The following is a 14,104-nucleotide window of genomic DNA, read 5'->3' as shown; positions in this document are numbered from 1 at the left end:
CTTCAGTAGTTTTCCATTGCTTACATCGTTGCTTCTTTAACTCCAAAGCTTTCCCTACCTCCTTGCAAACTTTCATTCTGGGAAACAGCTCTTTCTGGTATGGCTCACGCTGCAAATAATGTACCTGCTTTCTGCCATCCTGACTCAGCCATGCCACTGCAGAATTGCAATACCAGCCCCTAGCAGGCAGTGATGGAGAGGCTGATGTCACCTTCCCTGTGGCCCTTGAGATGGCTCTGGGCCTGCGATATGAACAGTCCATGGAGCTCTTCCCTCTCGCACATCGCCAGAGTTTATTCTTCCTCGAGTACTCTCTCCTTGTGATATACTACAACAACTTTGTGCTGAACGGCAAGTGCACCAAGTTTAATAACCATAGAACAGCTCATAACAATTTAAACAAAATCATAAGCCGGTGATGGGGCAGCTGTGTCTGGATTTAATACCTCAGCCCGAGAAATCTAATTTATAATTGTATGTCTAAGGCACCCATATGGCTGGGTTTTCTACAGCAGCTGAACGTGCTGCTGTCTCTATGTCTGCTCAGAGCACCTCTGCACCCTGCTTTCGGGCTGGCATCCCCATTTTATGGAAGCTGCTCCCGGCCCAGCCTGCTGATACCAAGAAAACCTCCTTGAGCCGATTGCAGTCATTGACGGAGACTATTGGGAAGGCAGCACTGCAAGTGGAGAGCTGCAGGGAGATGTTGCTGGGTGGCGATGCCATTTCTGCACTTCTCCATACTCAGGAGTGGAAAGCCAGGATGCAGCTGAGGTGGCAGAGGCAATAGCAGGAGCGGGTGCATGGAGGCTGCCCCAACCCACGACCCTTCTGCAGCTCCCTGAGGCCAATGCATTTCTGGTTACTCTGCTCTCTAGCAGAGACCAGATCCAGCCCCTAAGGAAAGGGGACTTGCACCCGGGTAAGTTTCTCACTGTCTTATGGGAGTGACACCCAGCCTCAGAGGGTTCAGGCCAGCAAAACATCTTCTAAAGCCATTTCAGAAAATAATACTATTTGTATCATAGAACCATAAGATGGTTTGGGTTGGAAAGAACCTTAAAGCTCAACCAGTTCCACCTCCTCTCCACAGGCAGGGACACCTTCCACTGGGCCATGTTGCTCCAAGCCATGTCCAACCTGGCCTTGAACACTGCCTGGTATGGGACAGCCACAGCTTCTCTGAGTACCCTGTGCCAGCGCCTCAGCACCCTCACAGGGAAGAGCTTCTTACTAATGTCTAATCTAAATCTCCACTCTTTCAGTTTAAAGCCATTCCCTCTTGTCCTGTGCCTACAGGCCCTTGTAAGAAGGGGCTTTCCAGATTTGCTGTGGGCCCCTTTAGGTACTGGAAGACTGTGATAAGGTCTCCCCAGAGCCTGCTCTTCTCCAGGCTGAGCAAGGCCAACTCTCTGGTCCTGTCTTCAAATGAGACTTACAGAAGGGTATATTTTTAAACATTCTTGGATGCATGGTTATGCTGTGTGCAGCAGCAGAAGCCCTGGGGTCCCTGAACCCTGGTCTCAAACATGAGCTTCCTTCCCATTAGGAGAATTAATCCAGAAAATTGCCATTCCTATGCATTCCCCATTTCTGTTTTTCAGTTGCTCATGAGAAGCACTCCAAGGTCATACCTAAAATGTCAAAGGCCATAGTCAACAAATTGAGGTTTTGACAGAGTAATGGGCTGGTCTTCAAGGCCTTAGTTACATTAAATGGGTTAACAGCAGTATTTGTGAAAGTCCTTAATCCCCCTTTATCTTGTGACATAAATCATAAGCACTTTTACGGTAGGTCCTACTTCTTTTATATTTGGAAGACACCAAAGAAATTTTAATAGAGACATGACTAATCATCCGTTAATCACATTTGCGCCAAATTCCTGATGACACAGCAAGAGTTATAAACATCTGTGCCCCATGAATATCCTTACTCAATGGGTCTTCTAAAGGATTATATTTAACTTTTTCTGAACACATTATACAAGATTTCCATAGGGGAATAAAAACACACTCCTAAGAGTCCGTGAAGCAAGGCAACTCACTTGCGAATGTGCTACACGGAAGAGGATGCAGGAGGATGAGGAAAAGAAGAAAGGAATTACTCAAGGAGTCTGTTTTGCCTACTTAGGGCTTTACAAGCCTCAGAATAGTCTAATAGCCTGACCCAAAACTGAGTCTGGTTTGATAGCAGGACACCTAAAGGAATTTGGATACTTAAACAGCATGGATTTCAGGGGGATTTGAGTAGCCAAGGGCATATAGAGCCCGTATCCAAAGTGCAGAGACCCCACTGCACATCTGTATCCCCACATGGTAGCTCAGCCATGTGCAGGGGGTGCCCAGTGAGGGTCTAGTGATGCCCCTCAAGCTCCCAAGCAGACACATATCCTTACTTGTGGGTCTCATGGGCTGCACGGCCATGCAAGCAGTATGCAACTGCCATGGGGAGATGCATGGGGAGCCATCACAAACCTTCACACTCTTCCACTTCTTCACACTCAAAACTTGCAGTCATGAAAGGTTATCTGTGTCATCAACCAAACAAAATTCATGACAAATCATCTTTGCCTGAGGAGGGCAAGGGTAGGTAACATTTATTCTTTTGGGTTTGATGTTTGGAGACTGCTGATTCCTTTAGGGTAACTCACGGCAGGAACCCAGACCAAGAAGGAGAGAACTCTGATTGTTAATTCAGTAGGTTTCATGTCATTTTTTTTCCGAGTTAAACAGAATGTTTTCTTTGGAAGCTCTACTCCTTTTATACTGAATAACAGCTTAAAAACACTGCATTCTTCCAAGAAAAGTGGTATTGACAGCTCTATTTTAAGCTTCAGACCAACAAGCCAGTAGGAACCTATGAGCAAGGTAAACCTTTGTGGAGAAGTTAAACCACACTGTTCAAGCCTGTCAGCTCAGATCAGAAAAGCCCAAGATTTTAGAGGGATATTAACTAGATTGTAAATAAAATTCTTTAAGTTTCATGAAAAGTACTATATTTCATTCTAACTTTGTAAGTGAGATATCCTATACATGATGGTATGACAGGAATGGAATGGCAGAGGGCAACCAAATCATTTTTCATTTCTAATTAATCGAAAAGAGGGGAGTGGCTAACTGAGAGTCCCATACACAGCTGGCACAAGCCCCACTGACTGTAAGTTGAAAGGACACACATGGGGCCCACTGCCCATGAAAGAAAGACCCTTACAGACCATTTCTAGATAATTCCACATGTATTTACAAAGATGCTGTAACGCTCTATTTTATTTGTAGTGTTTGCATCTTGCAGCCCAAGTTCCTTTAAATCTAACTGCAGAAATGAGTACCTGCAGTGCATAATGACTTTGACTGCTTCCATCATGAAGCAAGGGCATCAGGAGCACTATTAAAATTGTTTCCAGAATTGCTACTTTAAATTTGTGATAAGCTACCAGAGCTGAAAAGATCATTTAGAAGAAAAGCACATACCTGGCTTTTGCCAAGTCACGTAATGAAATGAAAATTTGAGGATGGGCAACATTCCCAAGGAGGGGTAGAGAAGAGTTCAGGCCTTGCCTACAGCTTAGGAAAAGAGAAAGGACAAAGGTGATGTCTCTACACTGTTATGCTAAAGAATGCACCACAACAGTTGGGGTATAAAAGCTCTTTTAATGGAGTGTTGAAAGATGGTCTGTGGAGCTTCATGAAGGACACGATGATGGTGCTGGTAGTGCTGGAGAAAAGTCAGAGATCCCTCAAGCCCTGGCACTTGCCCTGCCCTGCTGGGATTTAATCCACAGTCCCAGCCACTGCTCCATCCATCACTGCATCACCATTGACCAAACCCCCCACGCTGGCCATCAGACATCCTGCCTCCCTGTGTTTCTGCCTTCTCCTGTTGAAGCTGCAGTGGGCATTCTGCCCCTGGGAATATTATGCCAGCTGAGTCATTCCATGAGTTACTGCAGGAAATATCAGCCGTCCGCCAGCTCTCCCCTGGCACGGTCATGGGAGCTCTTGATCGAGTGCAGTACACTGCATATCATACACAACAGCCAGTCACTGTGGGGTTATTTGCAGCCAAATGGCTGTGGTCTTGCAACTTAAGTTAAAATAGGTTAAAAATTCACGTGTCCACAGATGCTAAATGAGACAAATGATACAGATTTGACATGCCTGCGTGCTCCTGGCAGTGGCCTTGCACTGTCAGGTCATGCTCATTAGCTGAAGTGCAAAGACGTGATGTTTAAACATAAATAAGGATAAATAAATGATAAATAGGAGGTAAGCACATTTTGTTAATTTTTAGTATATCTGGATTTTTATTTATATTGCCCTTGATGTTATCTTTTGCTAGCCAGCATGTCACAAGTGAAGAGATGGCAAAGGCCAAATCGTCTTTTTCAATGGGAAGTGTGTGATGCTCGCTGAAATTCTGCTGTTCATATGGTCAGCCTGAACATGCATTGCTCTTGCTAGGACACCTGTGGAGCAGTGGAGAGGACAAGCAGAGACAGGGGCTGATCTGATTTCTCCAATGTTTGGTTTCAGTTTGATTCAATTTCTCTGATGTTCCGTTTCAAACCTTCTCCATCAATCACTGAGTTTCCATTTCAATTTCTGCAACGTACCTTTGGTTCTTCCCCTCCCATTTCCCCAGAAGTTCTGCCCTCCTGTTATTGTCTGGAAGTGGATATTTTGTACATCAGTACATTAATATTTACAGGCAGCATTCAGAACTCCCTGGTCTCATCCATGCCACATCCATGGATCAGACCAGTCCAAGCCCAGGCCTCATCCCATCACAGTGACCCCTCCTGCAGCTTGGCTCAAGGGATTTGAGCCTCCAGCTGGTTTGGGAAAGCAATTGTTCCCATTTCCAACCTAATTCTGACTGACTCTGAGTTTTTTCTACACTGATTGATAACATAAATCCAAAAGTGCCTGGTCTTGGAAAGTAGTAAGACAGGTTTGTAATGCTTAGAGAAACAAGCATCTGTTTAGGTAACTACAGACAGATTTCTCCTAAAATTAAGTCTTACAAGTGCTTGTTGGAAACTCCTTAGAGCCGTTCTGGGCCATGCCAACTCCCACTGCTGCCAGGGAAGGTCTTTTTGTTGACTTGAGCAGGCACTGGATGAGACTAACATTGCTGCTGTTAGCATACTCAAATACAACGATGCAAGTATTGCCTAAGCAACAGAAAGGATAAACCCTCTCTGAGCAACACAGCAGATGTGAGTGGGGTTTGCATTTATCCCTCTTTTGTCCTGGAAGAGGCAGGGTTATGACCATGCTGACAAGGTGTTGAGAGTGATTTGGTGATGGGGGAGCTCACAAAGTTTTCTGAAAGAAGAATAATCCGTTTTAAGCAACTGTCTTGGAGCTTTGCATCCGCCATTAGTAGAAAGAACGCCTGTCTGCTGCTGTGGCAGTCAAACCAATCACTCCCTCTCATTCTGGTTATGAAAAAGTAGGGATGGGGACCTTGAGCTTGGGAATGGCAAGTATTGCCAAGTCATTCTGCTGTCTCTAGATCTCTCTTCCCCTTGCATGCAGGACTTTTTAAAAGGGGGGGATTACAGAATAGTCCTAGGGGATAATTCAAATAATTATTGAAATGCACATCAAGACAAGTTGATGATTAAAGTGAAACAAGTGCTGTCACATAAAGGGAGCGTCTAAATGCAGTATGATAAGGGCAGTTATCCCTGGCCTATTTAAACATTTCTGGCCTTGGGCAGCAGAGCTTCAAAAGAAATGAAATGCATAACAATACCCAAATGAGCTTCACCTCTGCAGTGCTAAATGTGCTTCAGAGCTGGAATTGTATTTATTTTAATTCTAGTATAATCACATTATCTCAAGTGTATGGTATATTGAAAAGAGAAAAAATCCAACAACTCTATCATATATACCAGCAAAGTACATGTTAGGATTAAAATCTACATATATAGAGATAGAAATTACTGGTATTACTGGTATTTCTCTGAATTCTATCTTTTCTACCTTACTCTTGAGACACAGCAGCTTATGAATATATTGCATTTCCTGAGTAAGTCTAATGATCAACATCCCAGCTCAGATGAAAGGGAAAAAATAAATACAAGGATAATATGAAATTCAGCCCAACAGTGCAAATGTTCTGGGTCTGAAGCAAGTGGAGCTCCTGCTTCTCTCAGCAGCTGTGGCATCCTCAGAACTGGGGATACAGCAGTATTCCCAGCAGCACAGAGACCTTTCCATGCAGATTTAGAAGGATATTTTTAAAACCTGATGTCTAAATTTTAGATCCCAAACTGGTGCCTATGCATCTGAATGCTAAATAATAATAAGGGATGCAAATAGCAGTAAGCAGAGCAGATTTTCCCCAGCTGACTGATTACAGCCCCAAAAATCAGTGTGCGTAAATACTGTATATTCATCACTGCAGATATTTTAGCATGTGGCTACATGATTATCAGTGGTCTTTGGCTCCAGTCTAAATGTCAAACAGATCTGGGGCATTCCCATGTCGACCGCAGTGTATAAGTGAAGGTCTTTAAAGCGAAGGTGCTTAAAATATGTATTCAATGTAAATTAAAGGGGGTGTATGTGTGTGTTATGTTGTGTTATGTTGTGTTAGCCCCCTGTGCTTGGGACCCTGACACATCACACCTTACCCCACAACTTGAGACACAGCAACTGCCGGTGTGAGATGAAAAGACATTATCATAACCTCTGTGGAAGAAGTCTAACACTGAGTGTGTGTGTTTTAAATTGCACATTTTTGGAAGTCTCATCATGCTTCAGCTAAGTGTCCTGAAACAGAGCAGGTACTTAGAATGGGATAAACCACAATATTGAATAAAGGCTGAGATTTAGGGAAACCATCTCCCCTTGGGCTGTACCACAGCCATCCCATTGATGAAGAAAAGCTCACAGCAGTAGAATGACTTCTGCTCCTGTGTTGGGATTCCGGTCTGGCCATGCACCTCTGCAGGGCACGGGTGAGTCACTCCTGGTGTCACTGACAGAAAGGGTGTTTCTTTATGTACCCTACTGGCAAGTGTAAGAGAAATCTTGTTTGAGTTTTTATATCTGAGTTTCCAAATTTCAAAGTCAGAGCTGAGCATGAATTATGTATTTCAATTATACATATATTCCCTGGAAAGAGGGAGGTCTTCACAAATGAAACTGTTCATGACAATGGACTAATTTTGCTGGATTCCTTAGCTCAATGTAGAGGAAACCATCTCTGAAACTATCCAAGTGTTTTGGCACTGATGTTTATCACCTAGTAAAAAAATCCTGCACTTCATCTTCCAAGTAAAATTAATGTCAACTGTAAAGCTGGTTATGGAAATAGAAATTTTAATAATTGTTGATACTGAGATGGAATGCTTTCAGTATTCTGAATAGTCAAAATTGCTTGCCAAGTTTCACCCATAATTGTGTCCAGATTTTGACATTTAGTCCCAAGGTTTGCAATTATACGTATGTATATTTATGTAAACTTATGAATATAAAAATATTTATGTATTTGTGTGTGCATGCATTAGATCAGATATTAGGCAGAAGCTCATCCCTGTGAGGGTGCTGAGGCGCTGGCACAGGGTGCCCAGAGAAGCTGTGGCTGCCCCATCCCTGGCAGTGTTCAAGGCCAGGTTGGACACAGGGGCTTGGAGCAAGCTGCTCCAGTGGAAAGGGTCCCTGCCCGTGGCAGGGGTTGGAGCTGGATGAGTTTTATGGTGCCTTCCAGCCCAACCCATGCTGTGATTCTATGATTCCATGATACACATTTGACTGCTCTTTGAGCAAATGTAGTCTCCTGAGGAAACACCTGGATGTGAATTCAGATCCTGATACCATGCCCACATCTTACAGGGTGCAGTTGTAAAGACAAGGTGATGATTGTCACTGCTGCCTCCCCTGAAGATGCTCTGTTCAGAGCAGACAAGACATGGGCTCCAGGCCAGGACTGGCATACAGAAGCTCCCAGACATTTAACTGAGCACACAGTCACTGAAGTATCTGCAGGAAATAAAATGGAACTGAAACAATGCGTTTGTGTTAAATAAAAATGCCAGCATCTAATGAGCCTCATCTTTTTCTGTGAGATAGGAGTGGAGGAGCACGAGCAGTGTGTTTATCATGCTGAAGGCATTGCAGGCTTTGACAGGAATGGAAATGAGAGGAAGGGAGGCAAAAGGATGAAAGTAGGGGAACAATATCCAGAATAGGGTACAGTTTGCCAGCTTCCTCCGAGGGTAACAGGGGAAGAGAGAGATTTTCATTAACGGATAACTGGCATTCCTCTACTTTTCAATTTTAACAAACCTTCTAATGATAATTACAGATTTTCTGTATTTATAGAGACCCAGTGCATGTGTAGACAATAGCGTCATCTACCCAGTCCTTTCTTCTGCCGCTATACAAATTCAGCCTTTATCTTTCATGCCCTTCATTAAAATATGAAAGGAGATAAGCAATATATAACTATGTCATTTCCCAGTAGTAGGAGGGGAGGATCAGAATTAACTCTGGCTAAGGAAAGCCAAAAGAAAATGTGAAGAAAGAGTTAGAAACAAAGGTAGGCAGAGCTGTGCTCACACAAATTCCTGCTGTCAGCACTGGCTAATGCTTACGGGAATGATCAAAGGTGGAAACGAATGAGAGAACTATAAAACCACAAGGTTAATGCTCCGGAGAAGGAGACATACAGCCCACAGGGGTCTTGCCTGCACTGGCCGTGCCTAGTCAGGCAGAAGTCCCATATAATCCTTTTCCTTGCCCTTCTTTAGCAAACACTCACTTTAGTGGGATAAAAAGCTGAACATTTTAAAGCTCCTGTGCTCAGCAGAATTAGTCAAGTGCCTTCTGTTTGGATTTATGGAGTAAAAAGGGGCACAAATTCTGGATTTCAGCCCGAAGAACCATAGCAATTCCCATCATAGCACACATAGCAGATGCCTGAGCCAAATCATGCTTTGAAGAAGTGCACATTTCTGGCTGTATCTAAACTCTTTTTGGACTTTCCTTATGAGAGATTTAAAACCCCACACTTCTCCCCATTCGTATAGAATCTCCTTTAGTGACTTGACATCGGTGAGATTAAAAATAAACCTTAAGAAAATCGATTTTAAAGAATTTCTCCCCAGAATTGGCATCTTTGTGGGCTTTCAGATGCACAAAATCAGTAGGAGTCGTAGAGCAGAGCCTTGTGCCTGAAGTATGTCTCAGTCTTTTATCTCTACCAAGCATACCAGTGAATTTCCCGTGGATCCCGAGCACGCTCTCCCCTGCTTGGGTTCTTGGCTGTCTCAGGGTTGTAAACCAGAGCACTCATCATTAAAAGGCACTTTAATCTTGGCTGTAATTTTTATACTGCAATAAGCATTCGGGTGATCAATTTGCACTAAAATAAGTCATCCAAAACATGGCACCTGCAGTCTTGGAGCTGGATGGGAAATTCACTGTAGCAAATGAGCACGGCAAGGAACATGTTTAGGGAGGTTGTTCCTTCCCCCAGTTACCATAAGGGCCTACTGGCATTTTTCGTGTGCTTTTACTTCCTTATTGCCTGTTACAAAACTATGACCATCTCCAAATCTTCCTTTTTCTGTTTACCTAGAGCACCCCCCCTGCTTTCCAAAGCAGAAATCATGGTTCTGGGGGAGGGCACCCAAAACCTGTTACTATAGCATTCGAAACATCAAATACATTGCTTGCTGTGAAAATAAAGGGACCGAGCGTACCATCAATTTCTATGTGTTTATAGACCATCTATAGTATTTTTCAGTAGCAGGGAAGGATAAGAGGCATTTTCTCTCTCTGGAAAGTAGTAATATGAATAAATTCATACAGATGATGTCCTATGGCATTGAAATTGCTTTTCTAGCTCTCATGTGTAAATATTTTCATGTTCCCTCAGTGATCCCAGCCATGGATGGCTGTTTCTTTTGGATTGCTGAATATTTATTGATAACATCTGAGGAAGAAGATGCCCCGGGTGATAAGAATAACCCCCTTATTGGGAGGTGGAATAGGAGCCAGAAGCAAAACTGTCTTGTTTTGCTGATGAACTTCTAGATTCTGATGGTGACAAATCCACTGCAGCAGAGCTGAGGCAGAGCCTCACATCCTCCAGAAGTGCTGTAGAGGCTGCTTTGCAGTCAGTCATCGTGTGCCACGCTCCAGTGATGTTGTTCATCACCTGCCCTTCAACACGGTTATCTAATGATAGTGCTTTTATTGATATTCCTAATGGTCACAGAAGAGGATGTTTGGTGGCAATTCGTCAAGAATCAGTTGAAAATAACATCAGTGCTAGGAGGCTGCGCAGGGAGGCTGTAAGGGATCTTACAGAGAATTACTAATCTGTGCCTGAATTTCATTTCTCAGCCTTTGGTGGCTGAAATGTTGTTCCTTTCTCATGAATTTATAAACACCATCACAGTGAAATATTTGATATTCAAGTTAAGGATGTTATGGGACAAGGGGGAACTTGGGCTGCAGAAATGACCTTGCATTTTCTGCAAATCATGAGCACTTCCAGAATTATATTCCTGTTTAATTTTGCCTTTCTCAAAAGCTGTGAGTGTTTTCAAGCTAGCTGGCATTTTATAGAGTGCTTTTTATACAGTTCTTGTCCACTTTGTCATTCTTCAGTTTGCATTTTAATGACATTACCAGAGGAGACTATTTAAAATGAAAAGTAACTCATGTTCTTTCTTCACTAAGATAAAAGCATTAAAGGAACCTGAGCACAGAAAGCAAATGTGTTATTAAGGGATATCATTTCTGAGCAGTGAGCGATCGTTGTGGCTGTGGTTTACTGTCATTAGAGGAAAGCCACAGTTGCCAGTTCACTACTGCTGTAGCCCTTTTGGGCCACTTATCATAGCCCATATGGGAAGGGGAACCTTCCTTTGTTCCTTGGCTTCTTCCACCCCTGCAACAGCACTTGTAGCCAACACAGAGCAGAGCACTGCAGGGAAGGTGGACACCAGGTGCCGAGGCAGGTATGCCTGTTGGAATGCCCAGTTCATATCACAGCTGTTGGCTGACGACTTTGTTGTGTATTAGTTTCAAGATGCAGAAGACTGTGTTTCCTGTAGTGGTTTTGTATGGGATGCACTGCGGCACCCTGGACTGAGAGCAAAGGTCTGGGTAACAGCGAACGGTCCGATGTGAAGGGATTGTAAATGCTGAGAAGGGTGGAATGTTTTTCAAGGGCATGAGTGTGTCACAATGAAAAACTGCTCCCGAGGCTGCCAGGGGCAAGGTGGAGGCAGCAGCACTCGCTTCCCTCCCTGTATTGCTGGTCTGAGTCTGAACAACCTCAGGCAGGAGATTTCAGCATTGGCTGTCGGCTTCCTCTGCGCTGGCCGCAAGAGCCCTTGGGCTGCAGGCTGGGTGCCATGGCTCTGAGCAAACCCTGCCAGCATCTCCTCCAGCGGGCTGGAGGCTCAGCCCCAGGAGCCCTGCCAAAACCAACATTTCAGCTCAGGAAAGCAGCAACGAGCTGCATTTCCTCTGGTAATGAGACCCGCTGCAGGGTGAAAAACTCCCTTCAGCCTCCCCATCCTCTGCATCATTATTCTTTAATTTCGAAACAATGTCTTTTTGTTGTTTTTCTCTGTTTTTCTTCCTTTGCTCCTTTGCGCCTGTTGAACTGCAATGTTACACAACCACCACCAGCGCCTGCCTCGGGGAGGCTCACCGTAACCCAGATGTGTCACACGAAAGGAGAAGCCGGGCTTGCGACACTCGGAAATGCTTTTGCCTACTTCTGAAAGTAAATGCAACCTTCACAGCTTCATCCCAATAGTAGAGCTCAGAGTGATCCCTGCACAGTGCTGCTAGCTGCTGAATGGAAAGGGTTCTTATTGCTGCTTTTCAAACAGAATGTGGGTAATTGGGAATAAAGTTGAAAACTAAAGCACTTTGAAGCATTACACACACACACACAGAGCAGTGCCGAGTCACCAGGACCTGATCAGTGAAATTGCTCAAATTCACTGATCGGAACTGATCCTTTTGGTCTCTTCTCTCAAAATGTCTATCAAAGTGTTTTCAGGGATTGATCAGTCTTTCCTCTTGCAAGGGAGAACTCTAATTATGCCAGCGAGTATTGCAACCGATTCCTGTGTCCAAGGAAAACTAGGATTAACAGAAAGAAAATACCAGTAGTTCTGACATGTATAACCCAAGGCACTTGGCAATTCAGGCATTAGAAATAGAGCACAATGAATGGTCCAGGAAGAAATAATCCTTGAACTGTAATGCAAAAGCAGAAGAAACATCAGAATAAAATGCCACACAAGCCAATAAAATCAAAAGTCAGATCCAAACTTCTTTGAAATCAATGAGTCTTCTCACTGCTTCGGTGAATAGGCTTTGAATCAGACTGTAAATGATTCTGTGGCAATCTTGATGGATATCAGCAGTAAGGCTGCTAGTGAGAATATTATAAGAAAAATAAACCCAGCTTCAAGATTATCTTCCCATGATTAACTCCTCCTCGCCACTGTATAGTGCAAACAAATACTTTTGCTGTTTAGTAAGTCTTTGGCATAAAGGTACAAATGACTTTTAGGGATATTATATCACCGGCTCCAGCTCTGCGTCTTGCTGTAAGTTATTTCTCATCCTAAATAATGACTTCTGGTCCTGCCTATGAATACAACAGGAAGTCCTTAGGGCAGATCTCCTTAAAAAATACATAAAACCCAAACAAGGTCTGTCTGTATTATGTGGAAGGGAAATCCGTGCACGCACAACAAATACGCCTCATGTAAATGATCGTGCGTGGTACTACAGCCTGGGTCATATTCAGATCTGTGGCTGGTGACACTCGCAGTGCAGGTAAGAGTGACTGGCAATTAGTTTTCTTTTGCATAACTGGATTACTAGCAAGTCTATTCTTTCAGCTTCTTGTTTTCTGGCATGATAATCAACAGTGTCACTGCATTTGCATGCACAGAAACACCTTCAACTCTGCTCAGTTTCCTGAACAGAAAACGTTCCTTGAGCTTCTCAAGCTTCCAGGAAGCAGGAGATCTTTAGATGTGGCCTCCAATATGTTCACCTGCAAAAAATAAGTCACAGTTTTATTACTCCTTCTATTTCCTAAGGAGCAAGGCAAGGAAATTACAGCTGACGGGGAGAGAGGAAAGCTCTGAAGCCACCAGGCACCGACGTGAAGCACAGAATGTGCCTGTGGCCTGACATCTTACAAGCATCTGTCTTGCAGTCCATTATGAAATTCTCCTACTTCATTTTGCTCTCAGGACCAGAGGACACAGAGAACATGATAAAAATGGATAAGAACTTCATTCCCACCAGGGTACGGGATTCCAGGGCCGCACTAAGGGCCTGTGATTTAAAAAATACTTTGGAAAGATGAGATAACTCTCCTTCAAGCTTTTCAGCCTCTGGCTTCGTGCTTGGCTACTCCAACACGAGAATGAAAAACAACCAGTGTATGAAATGGGCTTCTCAATAACAGTTATGTTCCTAGAAGAGGATTTCAGGAAGAATGTGTGAGTAAACCGGCTGGAATCATCTTCACATTCTGCAGTACTGGCACACACTACAACACGTCATGGCTGACCTGACCCACAGGTTTTCCGGCCTCTGCAGAGCTTTGCCATTAATATCAGGATGAGGATGATAAGGTGCAAAGCAGGGTGAGTCCCATTCCCTCCCCACGGCTTGACACATGCACTTGGCTCCCTCAGCCAGGATGCAGAGGTGTTACACAAAGAGCACAGCTTTCTACATGGAGTTGAGTCCTTTATGGAGCTGGAGGCAAGAGATGCTTTGACCTCCCTGAGTTAGGGCATTTCGGTGGGACATGGCGGTGGGCAATCAGTGTGAGGTTCTGAAGCATCAGTCAGAGTCAGCCAGGGACATCAGCCATCCCTGCGCACAGGCTTCATCTGAGGTGATTCACCTCCCATTTTCAGAGGGCTGAGCTGTGTGGGCACTGATGGGGACCCAGCCAATCTACCATAACTGGCAGTGGGAGATTGGTGCTGGTGGTTCCAGCAAGACCAAAGCTGGAAGAGATAACTCATCAGGATGGCAGGATGCCGGATGCACCACATCTAGGACTCGGTCCAGGAGCTCCAGGAATC

Source organism: Psittacula echo (genome assembly GCF_963264785.1).
Source record: "Psittacula echo genome assembly, chromosome: 9".
NCBI lineage: Eukaryota > Metazoa > Chordata > Aves > Psittaciformes > Psittacidae > Psittacula > Psittacula echo.
This window is presented reverse-complemented; position numbering follows the sequence as displayed.